General features: G+C 37.7%; 1 long non-coding RNA gene across 1 annotated transcript; it reads left to right on the top strand.

Annotated features, from left to right (window-relative positions):
• Window positions 1-86: 86 nt before the first annotated feature.
• On the top strand, window positions 87-26,530 carry LOC141505559 (uncharacterized). Its single transcript, XR_012473631.1, has 3 exons — window positions 87-362; window positions 24,101-24,242; window positions 25,309-26,530. It is a non-coding gene; the product is annotated as an uncharacterized LOC141505559 (long non-coding RNA).

Genomic DNA, 26,530 nt, shown 5'->3' with positions numbered 1-26,530 from the left:
CGCCCGACGGCGGCCCGGGAGGCCCGAAACTCTCGCGTTTCCTTCCCGCGTTGCTCTAATTACGTCACCGCCCCTTGGGGGCCGGAACTCTCGCGACAGACCCGCGGCGCCCCGGGGGTCAGGGGCTGAGCCCGCATTTAGCATTTCGCTCCCTCTGAGGATTATTTCCTTTTTTTTTTTTTTAGCTTTGTTTTGTGTTTTTTTTTTAGTTTTTTTGCAAGGCAAACGGGGTTGAGCGGCTTGCCCAAGGCCACACAGCTGTCATTAGTAAGCGTCTGAGGTCGGATTTGAACCCCAGGCCCGTGCTCCATCCACCCGGCTGCCCCTAGTCTGAGGATTTTCCAGAAGCCAAAGTGGACCAAGTGAGTGCCACCTTCCCCGCCCCACCACCCCCCCAAATCCGCAGAGGCTGGAAGCTGGGTGAAGGCCTGAATTCTCCTCCTGCGCTGCCAACGCGCTCATTTTGCGCCGGGCACAGCCTCCCAACCAGTCAGCAGCACCTGCTGCACTAGTCAGGCGGCATTTTTACTGTAAGCTAAGCCTGGAAATGAAAAGAAAGACCAAAAAAAAAAAAACCAGTGCTTCCTCCTAAATAGTTCAAAGCTTACGGCATTATGTTAGGCATGGCGCTTGCAAAAAAAATGCAAAAATGAAAGTCTGCCCTGGAAGAGTTTACTTTTTGTAAGGACAGACTAGGTGTAAGATAAACACGGAGATAAAGGTTAGGACTGAACAGGTGAGTGCATTGACCCAGGAAGGAGGAAACTTCCTCTACCAATGAAGGTTGGCATGTTTTCAGTTTATAGTTTTTGGCAAGTTCCTCTTTGGGCAGTGAGGTGGTGACGTGGATGGAGCCCTGGGCCCAGAATCAGGAAATCTCATCTTACCTAAGACTCAAATCCAACTACCTGTGTGGCTGTGGGCAAAGCCCTATTTTCCCCAATTTCCTCATCTGTTTAAAAAAAAAAACGAGCTAGAGAAGGAAATGGCAAACCACGACACTATGGGCTTGAAGAATCCAACAAGACTGAAAAAAAAATAACCTTTTTTTATTTCTGCTTTATCGTTCTCCCTCTCTCTCATATAATTATACCAAAGCTGTAAGTGTACAAGAGTCTGCTTTAATTCCGATTGATAAATTTTCAGTATGAGTGTTTACACCTTGGAAATAGACAAAAACTACAAACCAGGGCTTAATTTATTGTTTTGTGGCTAGGCAGTGCAGATTACCAGCCTTGAAGTCAAGAGGACCTGAGTTCAAATCCTTCCTCAGACTCTTGACACTTACTAGCTATGTGACCTTGGGTGAGTCACTTAACCCTGATTGCCTTGGTACAAGGAGTTATGGAAATAGGAGATGTTATAATTAGAAACAAATTGTGTAGAAGGAAAAATACTTTCTGTTCTTGTCTGGGGGCTACCTGTTATTCAAAATGACTCCATCCTTAATTGTGAATTTGTTGAGATGGGAGCCACCTCAGTTCCTTCCCCTTCCTCCAGCTTCTGGGTTTCCAGTCTAACAGATCTTAATCATTGATGGGTCAAGCTTTTGCTTGCATGACAATCATTTTCATCCAAGCAGTTTTCTCAGATACTCCTGACTCCAGGGCCAGCTCTATCCACTGCACCACCTAGCTGCCCCATGACAATCATTTTCCACAGAAAATGATGTGTTGGACTTAGAGGTCATGCACCTTGGGACAGGAAAGACTAGCATGTAGCTTGCCTACTGGAGAATACCTGGAGCCAAGTGCTAGATCACTCCCCAAGCATCATCACCCTTGTTCAACCCACTACGGAAGTGAATTTAAGTCGTCTGGAAGAGAAGCCCCCCTCTCCTTCCCCCTACCTTGACCCTGAAAGAATGACTCTCTCTCTCTCTCTCTCTCTCTCTCTCTCTCTCTCTCTCTCTCTCGCTCTCTCTCCCATGGGCTTCTATGCCATGTGGCCCTTATGACTGCCTCTCCCTTCCCTCTTAGCCAAGTCACATGGCTAGTTTCCTTTTTCACTTTCTTTTCCTTCAGTCACCTGGCCTATTTAACCTGTCCTCAAGCTGCTTATTGATTCTCCAGGAGGTTTTAATCTGTAAACTTTGCAGACTTGTATAATAAATCCTGAGGGTTTTTTTTTAAATTCCAGGGCTACATGTAAATTCTTTTATTGCCACTGGGATTTTGGGGTCACTAATTAAAGATGAAATTTGGTGTAACTGAGAAATCAAGGGCCACTGAAAGGACAAAAGAATTCCCCCACTCTCTGAAAATTTAAAATTGTTCAGGATTTAGGGGCAGCTAGGTGGCGCAATGAACAGAGCACCAGCCCTAGAGTCAAGAGGACCTGAGTACAAATACAGCCTCAGAAGCTTAAAGATGACTTAGCTGTGTGACTTTGGGCAAGTCACTTAAGCCATTGCTTAAAAAGGCCATTGCTAAAAAAAAAAAAAATAGACTAGGTAAAGTTTGAGTGACAGTGAGAGAAAGAGAGAATGAGAGAATGAAAAACAGCCCCAAACCACGTGGCTTAGGAGACCCATTGTGAAATACTACGGTGTCTAGCATGGGAGCATATGGCCTAGGAAGGAAAGAGAGATGTAGACATCCTGCAGGATCAGAAAATAGAATCAAGAAAAAAGAGAGAAAGCCCAGAAGGGTAGGCCCTTCCTGTTAAATACCCTTGAGGAGTGGTCTTATACCTTGGACTAGATATCTTCCAATGTCAAACTATGTCCTGGTCCTTCCTGTCCCAAGATGCTCAACCCCCAAGTTCAACATGTCATTTCCTGTCAATGTAGTGACTATGGCTAAGGTTAGGTGAAGGGGAAAATGGGGGGAGGATAAGATACAAGCAACAGGGTCAAGGGGAGACGGACAGTACAATCAACAGGGGTCAGTTTCCATCTCAGAAGCAAACAGCCTTCTACAATTAACAAGATTTTAGCAGCATTAAAAGATTACAGGGCAGTGGATAGAGCACCAGCCCTGGAGTCAGGAAGACCTGAGTTCAAATGTGACCTCAGACACTTAATTACCTAACTGTGTGACCTTGAACATGTCCTTAACCCCATTACCTTGCAAAAACTAAAAAAAAAAAATTCAGATTTTGTTTCTGCTACATTCATGATTCTCTACATCACTTTCACCTTCAAGATCTCTCAATGTTCAATTCGTGACACTAATCCTCCAGTAACAGCCTTGCATGCAGGGCCATCTCCAGTCATCCTGATTCACATCTGGCCACTGGAACCAGATGGTTCTGGAGGAGAAAGTGAGGCTGGTGACTTAGCACAGCATCCCCTCACTCAAATCCAATTCACTTCTCATCATGGTGTCACCTCCCTGACGTCATGGTCTTTATATGTAGATGGAGAAATATCTATCCAGTTTTTAATATTAAGAAAATGGTAGGGGCAGCTAGGTGGCGTAGTGGATAAAGCACCGGCCTTGGAGTCAGGAGTACCTGGGTTCAAATCCGGTCTCAGATACTTAACAATTACCTAGCTGTGTGGCCTTAGGCAAGCCACTTAACCCCATTTGCCTTGCAAAAACCTAAAAAAAAAAATAAAAAAAAATAAAAAAAATGAAAATGGTATTTGTGCCTGTCAGATGTTTTCAGAGGGCTCCCTCAGCAGTACAGACCCTAATCAGATGTAAATTCCCTCCTATGGTTCAGTTTGTAACTTCATTGTTAATGTGAATTTCCCAAGATTGATTGAACAACCTCAGTTCATACCTTAATGCCTTTTCCAGCTTCCCATCTTTCAGAATGGGTACCTGACCTCAATCTCATAGAGGGGATAAGATTCCCATTTGTCCACTTTTTCCTGACTCTTCCGTGCCCAGAAATTGGGCAAGACTATAAAAGTCTGGCCTAAACTCCCTTTGTAGCCAGACTCATTCTAGTCTTAGCGGGACCAGCTCTTCTGGTTGCTTTCCTCTCTCTTTTCCTCAGGCACTCTTGCCTAGACCTATGTTATTCACTCTGTCCTCAAGCTGCTTATTGTCTCTCCAGGTAAAAACTTTAATCCATGAACTTTGCAGATTTGTGAAATAAAAATCGTGAGCTTTTCTACCTCTTGGGTTAGTCATGAGTTTTTCCTCTTTTCAAGAACTCTCTTCTTAACGGCAACATCAATTCTTCCTACATCAGATCTACCTAGGATTTAATTATTTTGAATTTGTATTGATTCTCTTTATATTTACTCTGCATGTATTTATAGATGTACTTGTGTCCCATGTTAGAAAGTAACCCTTGAGAATAAATATTGTTTCATTCCTTTTATTTATATTCCCATGTCTTAACCTAATGCCTGGTACAACCATAGTAGACTATAAATAAATGCTTGTTGAGTAAATGATTGAATATAAATACACAGTATGGAAGAAGGCTGGGGGGAGGGGCAGCCCCCCTTCATACCTTATAATACAAAGGAGTAATATTATTTGGTCTAAAGACTTTACTAGCTTTATGGTTTGAATCAAGTAAATAATGAACCTCAGGACATCTTGGACCAGCTAGATGAACTCTGAAATATCTGAGGAGAAATTCATTCTAAAGGTCCTAGGAAATCTTATAGACGGGGTGTGCTGGCAAATGTATAACATCTGGGGTGGGGTAGGAAGAGGGGCCTATACACCTATACACTAACTGGCTTTTAAAGTTAATCTATGGGGTGGCTAGATGGCACAATGGATAGAGCACCGGCCCTGGAGTCAGGAGTACCTGAGTTCAAATCTGATCTCAGACACTTAATGATTATCTAGCTGTGTGGCCTTGGGCAAGCCACTTAACCCCATTGCCTTGCAAAAAAAAAAATTTAAAAAAAAGTAAAGTTAATCTATGGGGCAGCTAGGTGGCTCAGTGGATAGAGCATGGGCCCTGGAGTCAGGAGCACCTGAATTCAAGTCAGCCTCAGACTCTTAATACACTTAATAATTGCCTAGTTGCGTGGCCTTGGGCAAGCCACTTGACCCCATTACCTTGCAAAATAAATAAATAAATAAACCTTGAAAAAAATAAAAAATAAAGTTATAATCTAAATCATTAGCATTTTCTCTATCACTTTAAGTCTAGATAAACAAAAAAAACCTAATTTGCTGATTTAAAAATATAAATACTCATACAAAAAATTTAATGATCAACTGTCCTTAGACTGTAGAAATTGGTTCTAACTTACCCCAATGTATTGGAGGGATGAATTCACAACTCCAATCTCAGACACCCATTTTTGTAACAGTCTGTCATACGTGCATGCATACATATATACAAATATATCTATGTGTATATACATATATGAAAGGGAAATTTCAATCGATTGTAGAAGGGGGAAAGTTTGATAATATTGTACAATTAATAAGACAAGTAAATAAACAATCTCATTTATTTCAATTTTTATTAAAAATCTTTAAGAAATAACCTGTTTTTGAGCAGAGCAAATTGAATGGAATGGGAACTTCATTGTAAGAGGATCTTATAATATCTAAAATCTTCATTGCTGTTTGTTGTTCAATCATGTCCACCTCTTCATAACTCCATTTGTTTTTTTTGGCAAATAGGGTCATCAATTAAAAAATGTCTGAGGCTAGATTTGACTGATATTCAATCCAACTTTGCTACATAGCTGCCTCCACAATCTTCATAATAAACATTAATTTTTCACATTTTGCTGAATCTGTACTAACCCCAGAATACAACCTGAAAGTTAGTTTTTTTTGTTTCTTTTGTTTAGTAATATCTTCAATACATCAATACTTTAAGGAATTTCTTCAGTGTGAATATTTTTTTCACTAACTTAGATCAGAACCCTTTTACATCATATCTTTAGAACCTTAGTTTGTTTCAAGGTGGCAAATTCAAAAGCCTCTTCTTAAAGCATTTACAATTCTTTTAATAGCTTAAAACAACAGATGTTTTAAAATTTTATTTTTCCATTTACCCATGAACCACTGTTTTGGAAATCTCCACCAGAAAGTGAGACAAGGCATGAGGAACTTCTCAACTAACACTGTATGGGTCCCCGTGTATGTCTGAGGCTGAAAAGTGGGTGAATGGTCAATGTTATAAATGGTCTGTGACTACTTAGTTCAGAATGATTAAAATTTTTTTTTTAATTAAGACATCTTAATAAATGGCACCCCTCAAGCGGGGAGGGGCTCCGAAGTCCTAAAATCTAGGTGTTGTGTGCACTTTCAAAGGCTTTATTCCTGCCCCTTCAGCCAATAATTGACTGGGGCCACAATCTAATTGTTATAATTCTCCCCCATATGTTTTCCCACTCGTGCTCACTACACTAATGAGCAAGAACAGCTACCTCCTTGAGTATGCAAAGAAGAAGGAAGAAGACCCTAGGTTAACTTAGAACTAGATGGGGCAGATCTGGCCTAATCTCAGGATTTTGTTTTTTGTTTTTGTTTTTGTTTTTTTCTGAGAGAAGAATTGAATATTCTATTCATGGATCTTGCAAGACATAGGTGCCCCCCCTCAAGTGTGAGGCACCCTGAGGTAGGTACAACACTATCTGCTATTGTATAGTTTTAGAAACTCTTTCCCTTTCATACCTAGATTTTCATAGGCTCTCAGAAGTCGAGTTACAGGCTGAGGTCAGCCCATCCCATGGCATGTCTTCAGTATGACCCCCTCCCCAATCAAATGATGCATGTTATGCTGATGAACCTCAATATTCTGGTACCTAATTGCATAAACTCAGTTGCTTTAGGTCAAAACCTCTAGGTCACCTTAGACTGGTTGGGGACTGGTTTCTTCTAATCTTGGGTCCATCATTTTTGGAATGGGATTAGAAGAACTCTCCCAGTTTTGTGATTGGCTGGGGCCATTCCCCCTTTGTAATGTATTTCTTAGGCAGCCCAACCTGTGGAGACTAACAACACTTCACATTCCTCATAGTCAAGGCAGCAGGATTCTAGGTCTTCACTAGGCCTAGGCAATCCCAAGAGCATTATAAGCAATTCCAAGAGCACCAGGCAATTCCAAGAGCAAACAGAAGAGATGCTTAGGGTAGGTTTTATACCCTTTTCCATCTACCCTACTTGCTCTCTCTTCCCTACTTCTTTGCTACCCCAACCTTTTTTCCTCTTCCTCTTCATGTAGTAAATATTTATTTTAATAAGATACATAATTTAGCAAAATACCTGTTTAATAAAATCACAATTGTTTCAACAATCCCAAGTTGCTCTCCAACTCAAAAACTATTTTTAGCATCAAAAATATAGTGCCCCAAAGTCTTAGTACCATTTCTAAGCTTTGAAAGCTTATTTGCATTGATTCTTTTTTAGCTTTGATAGTCCCAAAATGCATGATGGCTTTTGTTACATGTTGTATTATTGATGCAGTTTGGGTTGGGGCAAGATGATGCAGTTTAGGCCCAAAGTGATGAACTAAGGTTCAAATAGTAAAAGAATTTCACAACTCAGGACTCAGGGTGATAAGGGACACAAGTTTTATTTCACAGGTACAAGGTTATTGCATGTAGGCTTTATATAGAAGCCTCATTGCCCTTTATGTCTAAATATACATATATATCATCATGAAACCAAACATGGTATTAAACAAAGCAAGCAATATTACTCTATCATTATTCAAAATAATCTTTCCTTTAGCCTCCCATACCTTTCAGTTATCAACCTACATCAATATTTAAATTCCTACTTCATGAACCAAATGCTAAAGAGACAATAACAAAGTCATCCCTTCCTGAAATCCCAGACTGAGAGAAAATGAGAACCTAGAGAGCCTTAAGTAGTTCACTTAAACTCATAGATATTTAGTGGCGGAACTGGAGCTAAAACCCTTATTTTCTGTCTGCCCACTACAAATTGGCTTCTGCCACACTGTCTCCCTTTTGAACCAAAGAGCTTTAATTGTAAAGCAGACGGAAATTCTGGCCAAAATTCTTGCCTCAACACAGACTGAATGTACAGTCATATCTATGCTGCTAAAGAAATAAAATTAGCATTGGATCAAGAATGATAAAGAAATCCAATCAGAAACCATAGTGATTGTAAGTCATATAGTAAGTAACCTGCCCATTAAAAAAGTTAGCCAGCAGCTGTTAAGCAACAGTGGGCCACCAGGAAAGCCAGAACCAGCTCAGACAAATAAATTGGTAGGCTCCTAGGGAAGGGTCAGAAACACTGTTTAGGTTGCAGAACTCTAGGACTCCCTGGGAAGCCTTTGGAAAAATCCCCAGGATGATAGGGAGGGGAGATGTTCAAGAGAAGGATTTTTTTCTTTTATTTTTTTTTGCAATTACATGTAAAGATAGTTTTCTTCTTCTTCTTTTTTTTTTTTAGGTTTTTGCAAGGCAAATGGGGTTAAGTGGCTTGCCCAAGGCCACACAGCTAGGTAATTATTAAGTGTCTGAGACTGGATTTGAACCCAGGTACTCCTGACTCCAAGGCTGGTGCTTTATCCACTACGCCACCTAGCCACCCCTAAAGATAGTTTTCAACATTAATTTTTATAAGGTTATGAATTCTGAATTTTTCTCTCTCCCTCTCTTCCTCGACCCCTCCCCAAGACAGTAAGTAATATGACATAGGTTTTACATGAGCAATCATATTAAACATATTTCAACATAAATCATATTGTGAAAAAAGAAGGGAAAAAATCATGAAAGAAAAAAACAAATTTTAAAAATTGAAAATAGGGGCAGCTAGATGGAGCAGTGGATAGAGCACCGACCCCAGAGTCAGAAGGGTCTGAATTCAATTCCAGCCTCAAACACCTAATAATTACTTAGCTGTGTAACCTTGAGCAAATCACTTAACCCCCTTGCCTTAGGAAAAAAAAAGGTTAAAAAAAGTGAAAATAGTATGCTTTGTTCTGCATTCAGATTCCATTATCCTTTCTCTGTATGTGAATGGTAGTTTCCATCATGTTTTTTTTAATTAATTTTTTAATTTTTTTTATCCATATACACACGAATATTTTTAATTTACAAAATTTTCATCTACTCCCTTCCTACCCTGCTCCCTTTAGTAGCAAACAGTTGTTAGCATTATACATACAATTTTTTAAATTTATTTTTTTTATTTAAGGCAATGGGGTTAAGTGACTTGCCCAAGGTCACACAGCTAGGTAATTATTGTCTGATGCCAGATTGAACTCAATTACTCCTGACTCCAGAGCTGGTGCTCTATCCACTGCACCACCTAGCTGTCCCTGTAAATATATATTTTTGATAAACATATTTACAGATTATTCATTTTTGGTATGAGGAACTGGGATTATATAAGAGATAATTTTTATAAAGTGTTCATCAAATTCTCAAGGGTTGTTTAGTTTTTTGTTTTGTTTTTCTTCCTCTGGATTGGGAATAACATTGTCCATAGTCATTCTAAAACAGTTGTCCTAGCTCTCTGATCTGCTTCCATCAAGTTTGATCATCTCATAATGCTGTTAATGTGTACATTGTTCCCTTGGTTCTACTCCCTTGGCTCAGCATCATGCTTCTCTAGAGTCCAACCATTTATGGTTTATTATCAAACAATAATATTCCATAGTATTCATGTACCATAACTTGTTTAGCCATTCCTCAATTGATGGACATCCCCTCAATTTCAATTTCTTTGCCACTGCAGAAAGAGCTGCTATGAATAGTTTGGAACATGTGGGACTTTTCTCATTTTTTTATGATTTCTTCTGGATATAGACCTAGAATTGGAATTCCTAGGTCAAAGGGTGTGATCAATTTTATTGCTCTTTGGGCATAGTTCCATATTGCTCTCCAGAATGGTTGGATCTGTCCACAACTCCACCAGCAATGCATCAGTGTCCCAATCCTCCCACAACCTCTCCAGCATTGATCAGTGTGAGGTTGTCATTTTAATTTGCATTTCTCTAATCGATAATGATTTGGAGCATTTTTTCACATGACTATATATAGCTTTAATTTCTTCATTTGAAACCTATTCATATCCTTTGACCATTTATCAACTTATCTTATAAATATGATGCAAATCTCTATATATTTTAGAAATGAGACCTTTATCAGCACTCCTAGCTGTGAAGATTATTTCCTAGCTTTTTGCTTTCCTTCTAATTTTGGAAAAATTGATTTCATTAGTGCAAAAACTTTTTAATTTAATGTAGTCAAAAACATTCATTTTGCATTTTATAATGTACTCTAATTCTTGTTTAGTCATAAATTGTCCCCTTTTCATAGATCTGATAGAGTATTTCTTGGTCCATTTATCTATGGTGTTGCCCTTTATATCTAAATCCTGTACCCATTTTGACCTTATTTTGGTATGGGTGTGAGATGTGGGTCTAAGCCTAGTTTTTTCCATACTATTTTCCAGTTTTCCCAACAAATTTTCTCAAATAGTGGGTTATTATCCCAGAAGCTGATGTCTTTGGGTTTGTCAAAATGTAGACTGTCCTAGTCACTTAATACAGTTTCTTTTGAACCTATCCTAATCCACTGATCTATTACTCTATTTTTTTTTTTAGGTTTTTTGCAAGGCAAATGGGGTTAAGTGGCTCTCCCAAGGCCGCACAGCTAGGTAATTATTAAGTGTCTGAGACCGGATTTGAACCCATATACTCCTGACTCCAGGGCTGATGCTTTATCCACCTAGCCGCCCCATTTCCTTGCTATTCTTGACCTTTTGTTGCTTCAGATGAATTTTGTTACTATTTTTTTCTAGCTCTGTGGTTATTTGATAGTTTAATTGGTATGGCACTGAATAAGTAATTTAATTTGGATAGAATTGTCATTTTTATTACATAAGTTTGACCTAACTATTAGCAACTGATATTTTTCCAATTATTTAGATCTGACTTTATTTAGGTGACAAAGTACCTGGGTTTGTTTTAAAGGTAGATTCCCAAGTATAGTTACTTCAAATGGAAGTTCTCTTCCTATCTCTTGCTCTTGGGCTTTGTTGTTTATATATATAGAAATGCTGATGATTTATGTGGTTGATGATTTGTTTTATATCCTGCTACTTTGCTGAATTCGTTAATTATTTCAAGGAGCTTTTTAGATGAAATTGTCTTTGATAACTCTATTGCTGAGAAAAACTAAGTCTCTCATAGCTGATCATCATACAATATTGCTAGTAATATGTACAATGTTCTCCTGGTTCTGCTCACTTCATTCAGTATCAGTTCATGTTAGTCTCTTCCAGGTTTTCCTGAAATCTGCCTTCTCATGATTTCTTTTTTTTTTTAGGTTTTTTACAAGGCAACAGGGTTAAGTGGCTTGCCCAAGGCCACACAGCTAGGTAATTATTAAGTGTCTGAGACCAGATTTGAATCCAGGTACTCCTGACTCCAGGGCTGGTGCTTTATGCACTATGCCACCTAGCCGCCCCTTCTCATGATTTCTTACAAAAACAATAGAATTCCATCACATTCATAAACCATAACTTGTTCCAAACTAATGGGCATCCCCTCAGTTTCCACAAAAAAGAGCTGCTATGATACCTTTTCTTCACGGGAAGTAATTTTGAAATTCCTAAAAAGTAGCAGAAACCCCAATGTGAGCAAGGCTTAGACAAGGACACTCCTGAACTCTGAGGTCCCTGGAACACTATTTGAGCATCATAAAGGCCCTGAAGATACAGTATTTTGAATCTCAAATATCTTTTTTTCATTTACTCATCTCTTAAATCTTAGTTTCTGAATTGGTGCTTTAAGTGAAGGCTGGGCTCTTTCTCCTTGCTGAACTTTAGGCCCTCCTTTGATTGCTTAGATTCCATACCTTTTCCTCCCAGAAGAGAACAAGTTACTATAAATCCCTAGATCTTTATCTCATCTGCCTCTTTTTTTGTTTTGTTTTGTTTTTTAGAAGCAATCAGGGTTAAGTGACTTGCTCATTGCAGGGTTTTGGTTGCCTGAAAGCTTGGGATATGGATTCATTAAGCTGTAAAATCTAGAATAGTATATACCCCTTTAAGCAGTGAAAGTTATGATAAGGGGTTTTCTAGCAAAAGTCTCTATCACTAAAGTTCTTGATATGGGTTCCCTGCAAGATTTTCTGTTATAGAAAGTCATAGTAATAATAATTATAGGGAATTCCTCTCAATAATAATGTAAACCAAGATTAACATAAACCAAAAGAAAACATACCAACTAGAGTGTGAACACTACAAGGTTTTGTAAACACAGGATTTTACTCAAAGCAACACTGATGTGGCATTATGACCCCAATGGTGGCACTAAGTTGAGGAAACCCCAAAATATCAGCCAATCTGCACTAACATACTTTGCAGATCCTCCTGTCTTTGTCTATTTTCCATAATTACCCCTGGAACTGGGAAGAACACCCAGGATCACACAACTAGTAAGGATCTGATTCTGGATTTGAATTCAGGTCCTCTAGGGTTGATGCTCTATCCACTGCACCACCTAGTTGCCTCTTCCTCAGCTGATTCTTGATTCTAATTCTGTGAGTCCCTGCTATTGAAGAGTTCTCAAAAATTTCATTTTGGGGAAGGGCCTCAGATGAACAATTATTAATTCTCTAGACAATTCCACCATGTCTTCAAGTAGATTCTTATTCCCCTCTCTGTATTCCTGTAGAATATAAACTCCAAGGAGCAGCTAAATGACGTGGTAGATGGAACACTGACCCTGGAGTAAGAAGGGCCTGAGTTCAAATTCGGCCTTAGACACTTAATAATTGCCTAGCTGTGTGACCGTGGGTAAGTCACTTAACCCCATTGCCTTGCAAAAGAACAAAAAGAAAAGAATATAAACTCCTAGAGGTCTGGACTCTCTTTCTTTTCACATATTTATATCCCAGCACTGAGTACTAGGACCTGGTACTTATACTAAACATGTGCTTTTTGAAAGACTGACTGAAACAAAGACTCAAAGGAAAAAAAAATGGACTTTCCACAACTACTACATCAGTACCTAGAAGAAATGAAGCAAGAGTTTTTCTTACTAAATGGAATAAAAGCTCTGGAGAAAGGAATGGGAAGGAGACTAGCTCAGACATGAAAGTAGTAAACCTTACCCAATAACAGAATCCCTGAAAACTTCACTAGTTGAAATAGAAATCAATGACTGTATAAACAAGAAATATAAGGGCAAAATCAAAATACTGAAAAATGGAAGAAAATAAAAGCTATCTGATATCAAAAACAACAGAACTAAAAAACAAGTCAAGGAAAGAGAATTTAAGACTAACTGGACTGCTTGAAATCTATAATTGAAAAGTATATGCAAATCATATTTCAAGAAATCATAAAGGAAAACTATCCAGATCTATCTGAACCAGAGGACAAAACAAATATAGAAAATAGTGACTTATCTCCTGAAAGAAACCCTCAAAAGGAAAAGTCCAAGGATTATCATAGCCAAATTCCAGAGTTCCCATACCAAGGATGAGGAGAGGTTAGCAATACTGATACCAGGAAAAAAAAAGTCACTAAAAATTTTTTAAAATGCACAGAAGACAATAGAAAAACATTTCTTTCTTTTGGTATTTAATTCAAAAATTTCAAAATATAATATTTTAAAAAATTAAATTTCAACATAGTCATGATTAAAATAGTTTATTATTTCTTAAAAATATCTAGGAGGGTACTGTAGTGAATGGTGTAATGATGTCCTTGTAGTCAGGAAGATCAATGTTCAAGTTCTATTTTTGAACACTTTGGCTAGGTAATAAATATTATTGGGCAGGTAACAATATCTTAGGGTTATAGGCAGTCTCTAAAACATAAGTAAAATTGTTTAGGAATTTTCTAATTTAGAAGTTTCATTTATCAATGAAATTACAGGACCAGCCTTATCCAAATAATGATTATATAATAAATTTTTGCCCTTAGTTTAGCATTTTTTTAATCTAATAAGATTTTATTCCAAGAAGTCTGGTATTCAAACACAGTTCACACTGACTAAAAAAATGCTAAATTGGGTAAAGGGTAGTTCTTAAGAGATAGTATTGTTCTAATTTTACCACCACAGAAATTTAATCTCAGAAAGATTAGATAAGTAGTTAAATGCCATACAAGCAACTGATGGTTCAATTAAGGGCTTTACAATAGTTTTAAATTTGTAAATTGATTTTCAAAGTTTAGATGTTCCTGAGTTTTATATGTGTCAGAAATTCTCATTTTGGTTTATTTTGTTAGAACATCCAAAGACTCATTTATTATTCTGTAATGCAAGTTTCCTTTTGTACTGTACAAAGTGACTTTATGTAATTTTAGACTCTGCTAAATTTTTCTTACTGTGATGTTGCTGAAATGGTATTTACCCATATTATGATCAGAACCTGTCTTCTACTAGACATTTGAATTTCATTTTGAAGAAAATTATTTCATAATATGTTACTGAAATAAATATCAAACTGCACAGGTTTCTATTGATATGTTAGGAGAACTGACTTCTGAAAGCCAAGTTATCTAATCACAGAAGGTAAAGAAGCCATGATTAGGTATTTAACTCACTGCCTATAAAAATGGTTCTGCTTAGTAATTCATTATAATTCACTGAAAGGATTGTTCCTGTGATTTCAAAGGCCAATTCCCTTAGATATAAAATGACTAAAGAAACCCTTTTCTGACCCTGAATTCTCTATTTACATAAAATTCCTAAGAGTCCAAAGTAGAGCATTTTAATGGAGAAATGGGTGATGGGTGCCCATATGTGTGTAACACTTAAATAGGTTTGTTTCTCATATGTAAAGTTTCAAGGGTAGTTCCCAAAGATTTAGGAGCCAGGCCTGACTTCAAATGTTCTGGAGATTCAGATTTGGGATTAGAGTAAAATGAAACATTCAAATCTAATAGTTAACTAGAAGTGTACTTATCCATGAATACAGGAAAGAAAGATTAAAAGCATTTATTAATACCTTGGTTGTTCTTGAGTCTTTTCAGACCCTTAATGACCCCATTTTGGGGATTTCTTGCCAAAGATATTGGAAAGGTTTGTCATTTCCTTTTCTGGGTCATTTTTCAGATGAGGAACTGAGGCAAAAAGGGACAAGTAATTTGCTCAGGGTGAAACAGCTAATAAAGAGGCTAGATTTGAACTCAGGAAGAGAAGTCTTCCTGATTCCAAGCCCTATTTCTATCCACTGTGCTGCCTAGTTACCCTTATTAACACCTACTTTAACCTAAATCACTGTGCAAAGTGCTTTTCTGATATTATTCTCCCTTAATTATCCTAGCAATCCAAGATAGGTGTTCCAAATTTACAGATGAGGAAATTGAGGCAAATAGAGGTTAAGTGTAGGGTCAAACAACTAATTAGTGTGTGAAGAATGATTTGAACCCAGGTCTGACTCTAACTCTAGAAGTCTATCTTTTATCCACTAATACTGTTCCCTCCCTCTACCTTTTCATGGCAAGGAAAGGATAGGATATTCAAGAAGAATATATTCAGCATTGATGCAGTTCGGCACAGTTTTTTCTACTTCTGTGCTGCCCATACTGTTCTACCATTCAGAAGTATATTTGTCAAATCTGAAAGAGAATCCAGTGATTCATTCTATGTTAACTTTTGTACTTGGGCTACCAAGAGGATACATCAGTGGCCAGAGTCTGTGTTCCCTAGCTAATTAAGTGCCCAGGACAGTTTCATTACCTTTTTAGGAAAAACTAACATAGCCTATGTGGCAGGGACCTTAGTATAAATTATTCTTACTGCACATGAGAATCACTTCTTCATTATCATTGATAGGGGTATAATTTATTTTGATGTCATTAATTTTTCCATGTTTATAAAATTTCCTGTTTGTGAAACTTTGCGTTTGTTCAGGGATACAATGTGTTGCATTTCTGACCTATGAATGGATCTGCCTCTTTCCCCAAGCCTTAGTCTCACTGAAGCAAAATCTAAACTTTTCCCCAGTCTCTACTCATTCCCATTTTAATCACACAAGGATTAACAGGTCACCATATGTTCTTTTATATACGGAGAAAAATAAAACAATAGCAAGGAAAGGCTACTAAGCAATGGACCAGCTTAGGGGAAACTGGTTTGAAAATATAGAATCAACTTCTTCTCCTGAGCTTTGCCCTCTACTAAAGAAAGAAGAAAATGACCATCAGCTTAATGGAGATGCAAAGCTTTGAGCTAATCAATCTTTAAGTGAGAGAAAATGCACAGCTCTTTCTAGCTATTTTATATACTCAGTAGTATATATGTATATATATATATTCTATTATTCTATTCATCAGTTCTGGCAGATTTGAAGAAGCAGCAGCCTTTGCCCTTCATTTGATTCCCATTATCTTCCTTATCCAATTTCAGAGCAAGTAGGGGGGAAGGGAATTGATTCCTGGCTTTCCTTTTTCCCTAAGAGGTGCATAACAGGAAAATGTCATAAACAGCAACAAAAAAGCTAGCTAGCTATAATAATGTCAATTGGCTTATAAAGAACAAACATAAGTATAATATTAAGATTACACAAGATTATACTTAAGATTATACAAACAGTAAGCAACAGTATATACTATAGGTAAAAAAAGATATTGCTGTCCTTGAAGTATAATACAAGTACATAATAGATATTAACAAAATAATAAAGTAGAAGCATAACTGAAATCTGAATCAATAGAATTTTATTAATGAATATTCATAATTTATAACATATCCTTTACATGTACAATCTGCCATGACTGTAAAAAATTTATTTTGTAATACACATCAGTCTGTACCTCTACATGGACGTGGTACCTGTATTGAGATGAAAAGGTCAAGCAAACAACTAGCTCCCAAAGCACACCTAGATCTAGTGGTTATATAGTCTTGAAGTTAACACAAGCCAAGCCTCAAAAATGGGGAATCTTCTATATGTGGAACGTATTCCCTAAAAACTACAAATTGAGCTCCCTAAATTCTTACAGTTGGGAGACATTACCATTCTAGCATTGTATGTAATGGCCCTATAGCCATGTTACCCTATGGGCACTGTTCACCCTCTTTTTTTTTCCCCACTAAACAGCTATTATTAGAAACTCAAAATTTTATATGTGATTGTCTAGCATCTTTGAAGAAGTTGGGAAGCCTTCCTAAGCCTATTGCCTCAGACAAACAGAGGCCTGAGAAAAACCTTATTTAGAAAGTCCAAGGTCACAGACTGCAGACTGGGCTATCACCAGTAGCCTTGCCTGAAGTCTTACTATTGGATTTAGATGACTGGAGGAGAGAGAGAGAGAGAGAGGGAGAGAGAGAGAGAGAGAGAGAGAGAGAGAGAGAGAGAGAGAGAGAGAGAAGCTGACTACTTTGTGTAGATCTGTCTCACTTAATCCAATTCACTCACAAGTCAAGATTTATCCTTGTGAAGTCATTTGTCCACTTCAAAAACAAAGGACTAGCACCACCACCACCTTTCCCCCCACATGATGAGTATCAGGAATTTTCTACTTCTGACTTCTCTCTCTTAGAAATCTTCCCTAAATATGTTTTCTCTCAACACATTCAATTTAGATCAGTGTATACCATGGAAACAATGTAAAGACTAACAGAATGCCTTCTGTAGGAGGTGGGGGGGAGGGAAGCAAGATTAGAGGGAAAGTTGTAAAATTCAAATTAATTAAAATCTTTCTTTAAAAAAAAGAAAAGAAAGAAAGAAATCTTCCCTAAAACAGTCCCAGACTTCCAGAGTGAACTTTGGGATAACATCTGCTTGAGTCTTTCCATTCCACATCAGTCTCTTCACTCCACATCAGTATTTGAAATACTCATGTGCTAATCATGTATTATTTTATATTATCCAGAAATCCTCTGCTGAAATCAAGTATACCTCTGATATTAGATTTTATTTGTATGACCAGTAAGAGTTAAAATGCATGAAAAACATTTGCTTGCATTATGGGACAATCAGTACTTACTGTTGAATATCACTATCTCATAAGAATCAAACAGTAATGATCTAAAGTGGTATACTTTGACAGTATAACAATAGTTTTGAGCATGCCAAAGCAGAAAATATTATAATGAAATAGAGAGTACTAGAACTGGTGACAGGATACATGGATTCAAATGCTATGTACAGTCTTATGTCTTGGGACAAATCAATAATCTTTCTGATTTCTTCAATTGTAAAATGAAAAGCTCACACTTATTATTTCTAAGTTCCCTTCTACTCTAAATTGATGATCCTATATTTTGAAAAATGTTTACTTCTGTGTATTTGTTGACTTTTTCTTAACTGAAGGGAAAAAATTTAGGCACTATCAAGTTTTGATATCTAATTTTATATTATAATTATTTCATCTGATTTATATATTCCTATTAAACTATAAGCTAGGTAAGGGCAAGGATAATGTCTGACCCAAACTTTATATATACCTCCCAAGTCCTAAAATAGTGTGTGTGTGTGTGTGTGTGTGTACATAGAAGGCATTAAACAAAATGAATGGATCCCATTTGCTAGATTATGTAAACAACTTCCTCCAATGCCCTTAGGCTCAGATTTTTTTTTTCCAGAAGGCACCTAGTTGTGGATTTAGATGTCAGGTATTAGCTGAAATAGAAATTGGCATTGAGATTACTTTGTCCTATTGTAAATAAAAGTTGGGGCAGCTAGGTTGCATAGTGGATAGATCACTGGCCCCAGAGTCAAGAGGACCTCAGTTCTAATTGTGTGTCAGACACTTAATACTTACTTAGCTGTGTGACCTTGGGCAAGTCACTTAATCCCATTGCCTTGCCAAAACAAACGAATAACAAAAAAAAGAAATAAAATGAAAAAATTTGAACCTACATGTGGATTGTAAAATAGCCTTCTTATGGCTTATGACATAAAAGGACACTGTAGCCTCTTTCTTAAAATAACAGTCCTCCTTCAAGTTTAAAAATTCATGACTTAAGTTCATGGACATCAGTTTTATATATAAAGAGATACCACTCAGCAGAAAAGGTGTTTACACTTTCTTATGACAATACCATTCCATGAGAATGAGGGGAAGGGAGAGAATTCATTTTTCCCTCCCTGGTGTTTGAACTCTTCAAAGAAGGGAGTACAGTTGATTTATTTTAGATTTTTATATGTGTTTCATTGTCTTTTGCTATTCAATTTATTTATTCACAAACACTTAGATAACCTACAAAAGAAACTTTTAAAGAAGTTATTATTTTGAAACAACTATTTTTCTGTTTTTATAACAATATAGCACATCATTAAGTCATGGAATTTGACAGCAGCTGAGAAAATATTTTCCTTTAGTTAAAAAAAATAACAAATGATCTTTCATGTCAGGGAGGTGAACATTTTCAAATTAGAGGATCATCAGTTTAGAGCTGGAGGGAATTTAGAGATCAACAAGTGTGAGCCTTTCATTTAATTGAGGAAATAGAATCTCAGAGAGGCTAACTAACTTAAACAAAATCACAAAGTAGTAAATAGCATTTGAATATAAGTAACCCAGTCATAAGTGCTGGCTATACCATACTGCAAGAACATGTTTTTCATGTATTTTAACTCTTACTGTTCATGCAAATAAAAACCAATCACAGGTTGTTAACCATATATAATTTCAACAAAGAAATTTTGGATATATTATAAATAGCTAAAAGCAGCTTCAGGCCATAATTTTGTTTTTGAAATCCTAATATAATTTATTATATAGTAGCTAACATTCACCCAAGAGTCCGGAGGAGGGAACTCAGGCCGACATCAATATGATGCATAAGCTGGTTCGTTTATTGATCACAGGATACATACTTTTATACTCTACATTTACGTAACCAATTACATAAGCATTTTAGCAAGCATTTTTTTCACATGCATACCTTGTGTATGTCTTAGGTGATTGTTTTGAGAACCAAACAGTGTTTTGATAAACAAAGTGCAGAAGGTGATTATCTCAGAATGTGTTATCTATCTGAGCCTGGGAATACACCTTGTTAGCTCAGACATGCAGCTACTCCCTTATCTAAGCTCTGAAGTACATCTTGCTGGTTAAAGCACATAACTATTTCTGTGTTAACCCTTCATAGCTCTTAGCCTGGAACAGATGTGACACAACACAAGACCAAGTAATTGAGCTCAAATAACTAAATAAGTAGTTTCAGAAAACCTATTATCAATAAATATTTAGGTCAGCACTTAATAACTCATTATTTACCTTTCTCTTAAGAGAATGTTCTCTTATTCCTTATTTTAATTTTAATTCTAAATTTTAATTTTATTTCTAAACTTTGTTGATATCCTTAATTTTTGCATTACTTATATTTTAAAAATATATCCCTGTCTCTCTCCTGGAAAAAATATATGTGAACTTGGTTTCTGTGGGCACTTCCAGTTCATACATAGAAATGTCTTTTGAACATTCTGAATTTGCATAATGTGGACCCCACTGAATCCCCTATCCTGTGGGTGGAGAAGCTTCCTTTAACTGACTATCTTCATTTTTAAAACTGACAAGACTGAGCCTTTTAACCAGTAAGAAAGGAAGGACTTTTCTTCTGCTTACCTTCTCTTTTTATCCTAGCTCTGTGAAATGGCTCTGATAGTTGTTTCTGTTCTATGTTGTTTATCCTTAGTTTGGGGGGGGGGGGGTAATTCTCATGGAGGTAATCTTCATGAACCCTGGAATTTGAGCAATAACAATAACCTTGGATCCAGAATGCAGGTGGAGTACTACAGTTGACTTTGGCTTGGAATCCCTGAGAAGTCAGGGTATCTGGGGCCCAAGTTCAAGGGGTCTTTTCTATTTGGAACTGAGAAGGTGCTTTATGGGAACAGAACTAAAGCAATAAACCTAATTCCTTTCCCTTCCCCAGAGACTAAGGTGAAGCAGGTGGAGAGGAGGACTATATATCCCATGTGTTGGGGGAGTAAGTTTTTTTTTATTATACTTTCTGAAGTAAATATTTCTGTGTAAAGTCTCTCTGACTGTTAGTGATTATATGGAACTCAGTACAGCAGACCTGTACTCCCTCCAATTTAGGGAATACCATTGCTGGAAGCTAGAGTCATTTGCATTCCACAATCCTTTGCAAGGAACAGCTAGGTGGCCCAGTGAATAGAGCACTGGCCTTGGAGTCAGGAGTACAGGGAGTTGAAATCTGGCCTTGGACACATGACATTAACAGCTGTGTGAACTTGGGCAAGTCTTTTCACCCTAACTGCATCGCATCCAGGGCCATCTCCAGTGGTCTTGATTCATATCTGACCACTGGACCCAGATGACTCTGGAAGAGAAAATGAGGTTAGTAACCTAGCACAGCCCCCCTTCCCTCCCTCAAATCCAATTCATGTGCTTGTCATGGTATCACCTTCCTGATGTGGTTGTCTTCTTCCAAAGTGAAGGATAAACATTATCAACATCATCATCATTATTATTATTATTCATATTATCATTAAGGGTACCAGAGTACTCTGAGGAGGTAATGTATGACCTAATACACTTGACCTTCAAGCAGTAAGGACCAGAGTGGCCTATATTAATATAAATAATAAAAGATAAGGAAACCTAATCAATACAGCAAAAAGTCTGACTTTAAATGTAAAGTTTCCCACCCATAGACCTCTATTTTTGCAAAGAAAAGAAGAGAGGGTATATAAAACTTAGAATTTAAATCAGTTATCTAGCACAAACCAAACACTATCCATTCTCTAAAGATAAGATGGGCACACAGAGACAATTCTCTTGTTACAGATTCAGTTACACCTGGAGGAAAGAATAATACCTGAAAATTAAACAAAATAATGTTCAATTAAATTAGAAATTTCTTGAGATAGAATAAGCACTGTTCTCCAAGAGTATAAGTTTTAGGTGAGATGAATATCTGAATTACTGCAGGGAGTTTTTGCTTCTTGAGCTCTGCCCACCTTATAAGTCTGGACCCCAAATAAATGCTATAAAGTAGCATTTAACCAATCTGAGCCTCGGCTTCCTCATCTGTGAAATATGGTCAATGATGCCTATATTATCTATCTTACAGAGTTGTGAGAATCTAATTAATGTACATAAAGCATTTTGCAAACCTTAAAACTATAAATGTAGTTATTGTTTTTATTATTATTGGAATTCAGAGAAGACAAAAATAAAGGTGGTCTGGAGTAATCAAGGAATGAATGAAAAAGCATTTATGAAGTCCTTACAATCTGCAAAACACTGTGCTAAGCAGTGGAGATAAAATTGCAAAAGTAGGACAGTACCTACCTCCCAGTTGTTCCAGAAACAAGATTCTCAGCTCTAGGCATTTTCTCTGGCTTCCACCCCCACCTCAGTTCCTGGAACACTTTCCCTCCTCATCTTTGTTTATTGGTTTCTCTGGCTTCTAAGTCCCAACTAAGATTCTACTTTTCAAAAAAAATTTTATTTTAAACATTCTTTTCTTTTTGAAATGTTGAGTTCCAAATTCTCTCCCACCCCTCCCCTACCTACTGAGAATGCAAGCAATATATCACTTATATATGTGAAATCCTGTAAAACATCAGCCATTTTTTAAAAGCAAGAAAAACAAAATGAGAAAACTTATACTTCAATTTGCATTCAAAGTTCATCAGTTGTCTCTATGGAGGTGGATAGCAATTTTTCATCATGAGTCCTATGGTAATGTCTTGGAACACTATATTAATCAGAGCAGCCAAGTCTTTCACAGTTAAGCATTACAATCCTGCTGCTCCTGTGCACAAGGATCTTCCTGTTTTTCTCCCATCACTTTGCATCAATTCATAGGTCTTGCCATGTTTTTTCTGAAACCCAACGCCTACTCAATCATTTCCCACAGCACAGTAGGACTCCATTACAATCAAATGCCAAGACTTGTTCAACTATTCCTCAGTTGATGAGTATGCTTTCAATTTCCAATTCTTTATCATTGAAAAAAAGAACTATTAAGTATAAAATTCTGCTTTTTACAGGAAGCCTTCTCCAAGTTAATTATCTCTTATTTATCATGTAAATTGTTTGCTTTGTATATATATTTGCTTGCATATTGTCTTCCCCATTAGATTATAAACTCCTAGAGTGTAGAGACTGATTTTTGTCTCTTTTTGCATCTCCAAGCCTTAGCACAGTGCTTTGGATACAGCAGGCAAAATAAACTAATAAATATTGATTGATTCATTGATCTCTAATTAGGGATGAGTGAGGAAAATCTCATATATAAAAGATTCCATGATTCATAGACTACTGTGGCAAAGCCAATAGTAATTAATCCTCTTTAAGGTTATTTCTACTGATAAAATCATATCAGTTTCTGATGCTGAACCATTTGATAGTGCAAAAAGATTTCAGCAGTGGGAACTTTTTCAGGGATTTCAACAGCTGTGACTGTAGCATCCACAAAAAGTTATCAAGCCATATTTCTTTAGGAATAAATACTTCCTGAGATGATGTCTTTTAGGGCTGAGCTAGAAGAAGGAAGAATGAGGTATGCTGTCACTCTTATGATTTGGGGGTTTACTTTCCAGGTGATAGAAATGGGTTAGCCCCTGGCATTGGTGATGGTATTATCCATAGTGATTATTCCTCTCAGTTATGTTTGGGGTATAAGGTATGTTCAAGGAAGACTATTACCTCTGATAAGAAGGCTGCCTGGCCCTTTTGGGGGCTATTTGACAGACAAATTAAACTAGGTTGAGGGTAACTGAGGGGTCTCAAAAGTCACTGAGTTATGGAAGCATCTACCCCAAACTTGTGACAACTTCCCCTGGTAGAATGGGTATATGAGAACAATTTGTTCCAACAGTTTGAAGCAGGGACTGTGGGGCAAAGAGCTTGGTTAGACACTAAAAATTATCTGCTTACTCAAACCTGGTCTGATTATTGAAGGGGGGGGGCTTTCAGCCTGAGGTGAAAACACAAAAAAAATACAAAAACTTATGCAAAGATGATTCCACTCACCATCAGTACACGGAATGTGTACATATTCAAAAACAACACAAGATCCAGTAGATCTGAAAGACAAACAGCTCATGTTGTAAGAGAAGTCAATATGTATAGCATCCAAATATCAGTCCTGAGTGAAACAAAGTTAGCAAATGAAAGTCAGCTAATTGAATTCAGATCTGGATATATAGTTTTCAGGAGTGGCCACAGTAAAAGGGAGCACTATGAAGCTAGCATAGGCTTTGCAATCAAAATTAATCTAGTCATCAAGCTTGCATGCCTACTAAAAGAAGTGAATTATAGGCTCATGAGAATGCAATTGTCATTTGCAGGAAAACATCACACCATCATCATCAGTACCTATGCTCCCAATACAATGAACCAGGGTGAAAGAAAAATTTTAGGAAGACCTGAAGATCCTTATCATCAATGTGCTAAAAGAAGAGAAGAGGACAATTCTGGATGATTTTAAAGGTAGAGTAGGCTCAGACTACCAGACATTGCAGGGAGTCCTTGGGAGAAACAGAATTGGAAACAACAGCAATGATTGTTTACTACTGAAGACATGTGTATAACAAGATTTCTCATTGCTAACACTGTCTTCCATTTACCAAAACAGAATAAACTTTCATGGATGTACCCTAACAGAAACATTGGCATGTAATATGACAGAAGGGATATGGGAATGTCAAAGGCAATGTGTAGCAATGAGTGCTATATTGATCATAGACTTATTTTCCTTAAAGCTAAATATTCAAATTCAACAAAATCAGTGACCACAAGGTAAAATGATTAACAGAAGAATCAATATTAATTACTTAGAGTGCTTCTCTGTGCTGGAACAGTTTGTTGCTAACTTGGAGGGTAAATTTAGCAGCTTTTAGAGATTTGGTATATAATACTGCATTTTATTATCTGGGTCAGAATACTTATAAACATCTAGACTGGTTTGATGAAAATGATGGGGTAATTCAGAAGCTGCTAAATAAAAAAAAAGAGAACTCTATAGGGATTTACCAACAGGATAGTTCACCCATCTCTAAGAAGGTAGATTTAGGGTTCTTGGTTCAGTAAGAAGGCAGATTAAATTCAGTTATATGCTGATAGTAACAATTGAAAGCACTTTCATGATGCCCTGAAGGCTATTTATAGGTTAAGACTTATGGTGCATCTCAACTACTCTGTGTTGATGGAGCCACATTGATTAGTAATAAGGACATGATTCTAGAGAGATGGGCTGAACACTTCTATAACAGACCCTCATAAATCAGGTTGAAATCAATTCCTTCCTAGTTGAAGTTCTAATTGAAAAAGAGGCTTTGAATGCCTTTTAGGTTTCTTTTATGGTACTGATTCTATTCCAGTAGAGATTTACAAGGTAGGGGGGTTCTTGCTTAAAAAGAAAACTGACTGAAATTTTCTGGTTTATATGGCAAGAGATTATCCCCCAGAAGTTCAAGGATGCCTCCATTGTCCGTCTCTATAAAAATAAAGGGAAAAGATTGCCCTGTAACACATCTTTTTTGTCATTGCTGGCAAGATTCTTGCCAGAGTCCTTCTTAATAGGTTGATCCTTCACCTGGAAGATGATTGTCTACCAGAAACCAGTGTGATTTCAGAAAGTGCAGAGAAACAGTTGATACAGTGTTTGCTGCCCTAGAACTCCAGGAAAAGTGCCGGGAGCAAAACAGATGTTTGTATACAATGTTTGTAGATCTGACCAAGGTCTTTGATACTGTCACTGGTGAGGACATCTGGAAAACTGGCAAAATTGGTTGTCCTGGGGTGCCAAGGTGGCACAGTGGATAGAACACCTGCCCTGGAGTCAGGAGTTCCAATCTGACCTCAGACACTTAATAATTACCTAGTCATGTGGCCTTGGGCAAGCCACTTAACCCCATTTGCTTTGCCAAAAACAAAAAACAAACAAAAAAACAAACCTGGGGGGCAGAGCCAAGATGGCAACAAGGGCTGATGTCTTGGGCACTGTCTCATAAAACTTCTAAACTAAGGACTCTAACAAAATTTTTTGAGAGACAGAACCCACAGAGGGACCCAGTGAGGCAGTTCTCCTACTCAAGGTAACCTGGAAAAGAGAAGAAAGGCTCTATTCCCCAGGGTTGGAGGGGCGGCCTGCCAGAGGGGTGGCCCACCAGAGCGGAAGAACTTCAGTCTCCCAGAGGCAGCCCTAGGGTGCTGGGAGCCTGGGCTCACAGCAGTGGGGGAGTTTCCTGATTTACACCCCGGGGAGCACCAAGCACAAATTGGGGGAACAGCGGGGGACATTTGCCAGAGTGAGCATGTGAAGGCGAGCCCCCAGGGCACACAGCAAGCAGCATGGCCAAGGCAGTCCAGATCCAGGAAACAGAAGCAGGCAGAGGTAAACAGAAGCCCCCAGGGCATGAGCCCATTGAACCTAGGGAGGGAAGTGAAGAGAGACTACAGAACTCTGCCCCTGGAAGAGGACTCTGGGGCTCTGAACACATTCAGATCCTGATAGCAGTCTAGGCCCCCCCAATAGAACAGAAGAGCCTCCCTTACCTCAGCCCCTTGGCAGAGGGAGGCACATATGGTCATTCACAGATCAGGAGGGAGGACAGAGCCTCACACACTGAGACCCTTGTGGGAGTGTCCTAAAAGCTCAAGAAGCACCCCCAAAACAGGCTAAGGCTAGGAAAATGAGCAAGCAGAGAAACAAGAGGAACACCATTGAGAAATATTTTGACTGTGAGCCCAAGAAGGATCAAAACACTCAGTCTGAA

The sequence above is a fragment of the Macrotis lagotis genome, chromosome 1 (assembly GCF_037893015.1).
Source record: "Macrotis lagotis isolate mMagLag1 chromosome 1, bilby.v1.9.chrom.fasta, whole genome shotgun sequence".
NCBI classification, from domain to species: domain Eukaryota; kingdom Metazoa; phylum Chordata; class Mammalia; order Peramelemorphia; family Peramelidae; genus Macrotis; species Macrotis lagotis.
This window is presented reverse-complemented; position numbering and strand designations above follow the sequence as displayed.